Below are 7,169 nucleotides of genomic sequence, written 5' to 3' on the forward strand. Positions count from 1 at the left end.
TCTTTCTTTCTAGTTCAACATTGTTTGGTTTGGATTCTTGAAGCTTTTAATTAAGAATATCAACATCCATTTGTCTAGCATTTGCTCGAAGCCACTCATTGGTCTTTTGAATTTCAAGATCTTGATTGGCTTTTTCAAGATCATGAACGGTCTTTTCAAGATTGTGACATTTATGCAATAACTTAGAATCAGGAGAGGCATGCAACTCACATTCTTTAACCAACATCCTTTCTTTGTATGATTGAAAGTCTTGTTTAATAGTTTCATGATCAAAAAGTAATTTTGAATATTCTTCAAAGAGTTTTGAAAATTCACTTTTAGAAAATGAAATACTATTTTTCAACATCTTATTTTTGTTGGTTAATGACATGATATGAGTTGTCAAATTTGATAAAGCTAAATCAAACGACTCTTTATCTTTAACTATTGAAAAAGCAGAGTGTAGATTTACCTCATCATCCGGGTACTCATCATCAGTGCTTTCAGCCTCAAAAGCTTTGTCCTTGGCCAACCTCACCATGAAACACACATTTGCAGAGAGATCTTCATCTTCATCATCCGAGAGCAACAGCCATTTATCATCTTCAGCAAGCAATGCATGACCGGCTTCCACTTGCTTTGCTAACAACATCTTCTGCTTGTAGTACTCATAGTTCCGCTTACGAGGTTGCTTGCAATCAATTGCAAAATGACCAGGATTTCCACAATTGTAGCACTTTTTATCAGAAGCTTTACCCTTCTCAACTACTTGTTTGTCATAACCTTCAACTTTCTTTTCAACATGCTTGGATCCACTTGATTCACCTTGACCATTATTCTTAGAATGATAGTGTTCCTTCTTGGGAAATGCACTTGTGGAAGAAGTGCGGAGAATATTGTTTGTTGGCCTCGCTTTGTAGAACTTTTTCTTGAAGTGCTTGGTAACTGCGTCAAGAGCTTGATATAATTCGTCAGAAACACCATCTCTTGGAGCCAACATATCATCTCCCTCCTCATTAGACGAAGAAACAACTACCATTTGCCTTTTAAGAGATTCAGAAACCTTCTTTTCAACAATTAATGCCAAAGGATCAGAAGATACAACTTCTGGCATTTTGTTTGATAAAGCTTTGTTTAGGACTTGATGTTCATTGAGTTTGAAGGATTCATGAAGATTATGGAAGAAGAACTTGGCCAGATTTTGATGTTGCTTAATCTGAGTTCCATAATCTTCCCACTCAGGACCAAGACCTTTGATGAATTTGCTGTTTAACTCAATCTCTGATTTATGGACATTGTTCTTCCGAAGTTCATTTATGACATTGCAAAATCTACAGTAGACAGCCTCTAGAGATTCATTTGGCAATTTGCTGAAGTTGTCAAACTCAATCAACACATTTGTCAATCTAATTGTTGAAGTTAGGTCAGATCCTTCCATTTGTCTTGCCACCTCATCCCATATCTCCTTGGCTGTATTATAAGAATCAACAGAACCATAGATTTCATCTGGTAGTGCTTTGTATAAGCATGATCTAGCTCTGTTATCTGCAGTTGTTCGATCTTTTTGTTCAGCATTCAAAAGATCAAGAGTGAGTATTGCACCGGTAGTGGGATGGCGATGAACTGCAAGTCCATTAAGAATGGAATCTTTAAGTAGGTGACCATTTGGTTGACATTCCACATAGTCAATGAATCTTTTCTTCCATAGTCCATAAGAACCACGGTAGAGAACTGGAGGTCTTGTATCTGAACTTAAAGCCAATGCTTCACGAGAAGCCATTTGAAATTGATTTGATTTGAAAAGAGATTTGAATTAAGATTTGAAGAAACTGGGAAACGAAACGATCTTGGATGAGATCGTCTTAGAAGATCGTCTTGACAGGAGATCGTCTTAAGTGAAAAACAGTTGAGACGATTTGAATGAGATCGTCTTGGAGACTTTGAGTTAAACTTGGTTAAGTATTGAAAATGAAATTGAAATTGAAAATGAAATGAATTGAAACGATCTTGAGAGAATCGTTTTGGAATTTGGAAATGAAACGGTCTTGATGAAGATCGTCTTGGGTTTTGATGACTTGTCAAAATTTTCTAAGTATTTTTGAGAAAAAATGGACAGAGTTTTAGTATGAAATGGAATGAAAGAAATTTGAGCAAAACTAATCAATAAGATCAGTTACCCAGGAAGTGTGTGATTCCCAATCACAACGACTTCAAATGTTCAACCAAACCACAACACCTTGCACAAGAAACTGAGACGATCTTGTCAGGATCGTCTTGTGTTTCAAGAAGCTGAGACGATCTTGTCAGCATCGTCTTGGCTTTCTGTCACAAAACTTAACAATTTTCAAATACTTTTTAGTATTTGAATTGACCAAACCGATCCTTACGGATTAGTTAGCCACAAACAAACACTTAACCTCACAACCACTTCGTCCTACAAGATACAAAGCACAAAGTATGAGAAATGAATAATCAAGCACTGAGACGATCTGAGAAAGATCGTCCTAGTGAAGATCGTCTGAAGGTCATCTTCTTCATCACAACAGTTTGCAAAAACTCCATTGATGACTTTTAAAGCTTCAAAATCTTTCGAATTACTTGGAGTTAGAACTTGAAATCACTTGCAAAATGTTTGTAATCACGTCCACAACAAATCCTTGAACAAAATTCAGCTAATAACACAACAGAATCAAAATCCAAATTTTGAGCGCCAAAAACCAAAAATTCAATCTCGAGAATTCGATTGAATTGGAACGTAAAACTTGACAGAATTATGTTTTGAGATATGAGGAATCTATTGGTGAACAAAAATTGATGATTTTATGTGTTTTAATCCATGATAAATGATGAAACAGGGGACAGTATGAAAAACGTTTTTTTGATATGAATTTGGATGAAAATTGAGATCAAAATCAGTTATGGATCGATATCAAAGTGATGTTTTGCTCTGATACCACATATCATAACCCGATTTCTTCTCTGGATTTGATCTCAACAATGGCGGATCAAGTGTGTGTGAGTTCTTGGTGTGTTTAGTGTGTGTGTGATTTCTAGAGAGAGAGATTGGAACGAACTGGATTAAATGTATGTAAAAATGGATCAAAGGCTTATGATTTCTAAGGAGTTGAGGGTATTTATAGTTTAAATCTACAATTAAGCTAATTAACACTCCTAGTCCCTCAACCTTAGAAATCATTTCACCATGTCTTAACAACAACTAAGTTCACTTAACTTAAATTACAATTTATCACTATTTTTGGATTTCTAACAAACGTAGGTCTCATAATTGCATTTATGTGATTATTGAGTGAACGAGAAGTCTAACAATGACCTCCGAATTTACCTAAAGTCTTTAAGGATAATAGATTGTAGTTATCGAACGCTTCGGCTGTACTAACCATGATTTATATTCTTTAGAGCAATCTAGTGGTTGAAAAGCCATAGACTGAACTATGTTAGAACATTGCTTTGTGCATGTCTCAATGATACATAGGAAATCCGAAAAATGTTATACATTTCTATCGGTCATTTCATTAATCCTTTTGATTTTTGAACATGTTAACGGATCATTCTTATCCGGTTTCATTTCTCATCTCACAAACACAAAAACCACCAACACCATTCTATAACATTTGTATCAACAACTTCAATCTTACTTTTAGCTAACCTTAGGATTCTTTGGGTTGGGCTGCTACGTTGATGATTGATATTTCTCCATATGTATCTAGTTTCAGTTTGTCATATTTTTTGTGACATTTTCTCAATCAATGTTTGCATAATGACATTGGTTCCCAACTTTGTCATTATGAGGGGGAGAAAAGATTATGATTGATTAATTGGGGAAGAAATAAGAGAGCAAGGAGAAAAGGTTGTATTGATTGGGTGTATGGAGGTTGAAGATGGAGTTGAGAGAAAATAATTAGAGTGAATTAGAATGATTAATTTACAAAACATTTCAGTCAATTGAGCTCAGATACTCACTAGATTTTAGTTGTTTGAGTTCTTGATTTTGAAAAAGGAGGAAATCTACATTGATTACAAAGATAAGAATGAGACCGAAGATGAAAGGATATTATCTCAAGATGGAACAAATGTTCAAAGATGCTCCAAAATGTTTACATGGATTAAGGAGTAGCATGATCACTTCATAAGAGACTTATCCAAACTTCATTCAAAAGTTTACTCTCCAAAGTGTTCAAGTTATTGTGACAAAGGTCAAAGCTACAAAAAGTTGAAAGATTGATTGGAAGATTCTAGACATAGAAGTAAAGCTTCAAAAGAGTCTTCATCAACATATTCCATTCTAGATCTTCAAGTCATACAATTATACTCGTTCAAGAAGCTCCAATGCATACATCAAGGGGGAGAGTATAAGTTCTTGATACTTCATTTCATGAAGTTAAATTTCACACAAGAATTGAAGATTGAAAAAATCAAAGACAAGTTCATACCTTCCGCACCTCAAAAGATAAATCTGATTCATGATTCAACAATCTTCAAAGATTCAAGACACACACATACATTTTATTCTCTTTTAAAAACAAGGGGGAACATTGAGAATCACTTCATGATTTAACTTCAAGAAGTCCAAGACCAAAACTGAATCAAGTTCGCCAAAGACTTGTGTCTACATACCAATTGTCTTCACCACCGGGCTCATCAATTTCATTCCTACAAGACAAGATAACACGTACTTCATTCATTACAATATATCACTAAGGTGGAGAATGTTAGAAATTCAAAATAGTGATAAATTGTAATTTAAGATTAGTGGACATACTTGTTGTTAAGTCATAGATAAATGATTTCTAAGGTTGAGGAACTAGATGTGATAATTAGCATAAATGTATAGTTAGCCTATAAATAACCCCTCACACTTTAGAAATCATAACAACTTTAAGCCTTGTCCCTATTTCATTTCATTCCTGTAATTTTACACACATTTAATTCCAATCTTTCCTCCCCCTCTCTCTCTCTCTAGAATCACACACTAAAACACCAAGAACACACACACACGTAAAACCGCCATTGTTGAGATCGAATCAAGAGGCGAAATCATGTTATTATAGTTGGTACATCCGGTCATCGATTTAGTGACCCGAAATATCGGTTTTTGACTTGGTTTGACTCCCTAAGACCTCAAACAAATTTAGTTATCATTCTAACTTATTTTAACAGTAGGTTTTGTGTAACTTAAGTGCAAAATTTCGTGGGTTAAGAGATGGTGCAATATAATGGTCTTAAATATTCCCGGTAAGTGTTTAAGTGACCCGAAATAGTACATTTTAAGCTTAATCTTTGTATCTATGAATCAAATTAAATTATATATGTACACTTTTATATATTTCCAGTAACTTAAATCTAATTTAGTGTTTATTTGATGGATATAGATTCTTGTTTCAAATATTGCATTTTATATCTTTTTAATTTACAAATTAAAGCTACTTTTGAATATATATTTAACTAAATCCTTACTTTTATTAATCATCCTTCGAATCCAGAATTTTTGCTCATAAAATACCCATTCTAAGATAAATAAAATGATCCAATGACAATCAAGTATATTTCAAGTTTCAAGAATGCCTTTAAACATCACATGCATGCAAGGATCTACATTGGTAGCTACATAATCTTTATCTTTCTTGAACATTTTCCCAAAGACATCCTTTTAAATAAAATTTACAGAAAATAATAATCCTTTTGAGCATCATAACTGATTTGGTAAAGACCCACTTAACCATTTTATGCTAGATACTAGTGCATGCTTTTCGGGTCTTATTTTTGTGTTATTAGCCACACAAGGAAAACTTTATCAACCTTAACCCTTCATCAAAACATGCATGCAAAGAAAAGAGAAGAAGAAGATACATGTTTTTAACAAAAAGTTTGATATATTACAAAATACAACTAGTTGATGAACAAGATTAAGGTGAGTCTTGTTAACAACCTTAAAAGTCAAAAATGATGAGAAAAGTTGTTGATTTTCGTGAGTGAGGAGGCTCCCAAGTGATTCAGATCTTCTCCTTTGCTTGAGTCTTGATGATCTTTAGCTATTTTACTTATTATTTTTATTATTTAGTTAATCTTGCTTGAATCTCCCTCCATTGCCACGTTTTTGAGAAGAAAAAGATGAAGGGAATAGTCTAGAGAAAAACTAGAGAGAGTTGTAGGTGAAAAATGAAAGAAAAGATACATGCATGAAGAATATGGAAGTGTAAGGGAGAAGTCTTGTATAGGAAGTTGTAGTAGACATGTGGAGGCTCAAAAATGATTGGTTATGTGAGCATGTGTGTGTCTTGTGTACTGGTCGAAAATCACCATCACAATCTCAAATTGTTTTGTAAGGATTTTGTATAATAAAACTTGTATTTGTATAATTATTGGTTAGTTAATATATGTAGTAAATAGGTTAGTTATTCACTAGTTAATTTAGGTATTTCTTACATTTATATATATATATATACAACCGTATATGTACATGTATATGTATATATATGTATATAATATTTTGTCATTCATGTATATTTACTTGGTGAATGGATGTTTATTGTATCACCATTGTTATTATATAGACTTAAAGTACACTTAATATCTTAAGATATACTCCTTGTTCTTATAAGTATATACATACATTTTAAGTTTATTCATACTTAGTTTTGATTTATAGACTTTTTAGTACTTATAAAACATTATTATTTTGGCCTCTAAGCATTCTTGTATATTTTAATTGGCATTCCTAAATAGCATGATAATAAGTAAGCATATAGCACTAAGTTATGGGTCAACGAATCGGATCTTGTCATAAATTCTAACTAATCTGTCTCGTTGTCTCATTGAACTATTTAGTAACACCGACCAAAATGGGCGGGTGTTACAAGACTACCCTATAATCAAATTCTCGTTAGATTCATTGTTTAAGCATTAATGACCTAAAGTTCGTGCTACAAATTCATCTTTTAGTTACCCGGCTCTTAAGCCATGACAAGATAGTAATTATCGCCGGTGACCACAGTGCTCGTTTCCAAGTCAAAGGATCGCGTCTGACATTGTTAAGCATCATGTTCTATTCATCCTAATCACTATGGTTCTGGATCTCTCGGTTACAAGTGAACGCTTTTTACATATAGTTATAGACCAACTAGTGTTTTCCATCCTTATGTATTAATCCTAGTGTATGATTATAGATCGAT

This window comes from Erigeron canadensis, chromosome 1 (assembly GCF_010389155.1).
Source record: "Erigeron canadensis isolate Cc75 chromosome 1, C_canadensis_v1, whole genome shotgun sequence".
Taxonomy (NCBI): Eukaryota; Viridiplantae; Streptophyta; class Magnoliopsida; order Asterales; family Asteraceae; genus Erigeron; species Erigeron canadensis.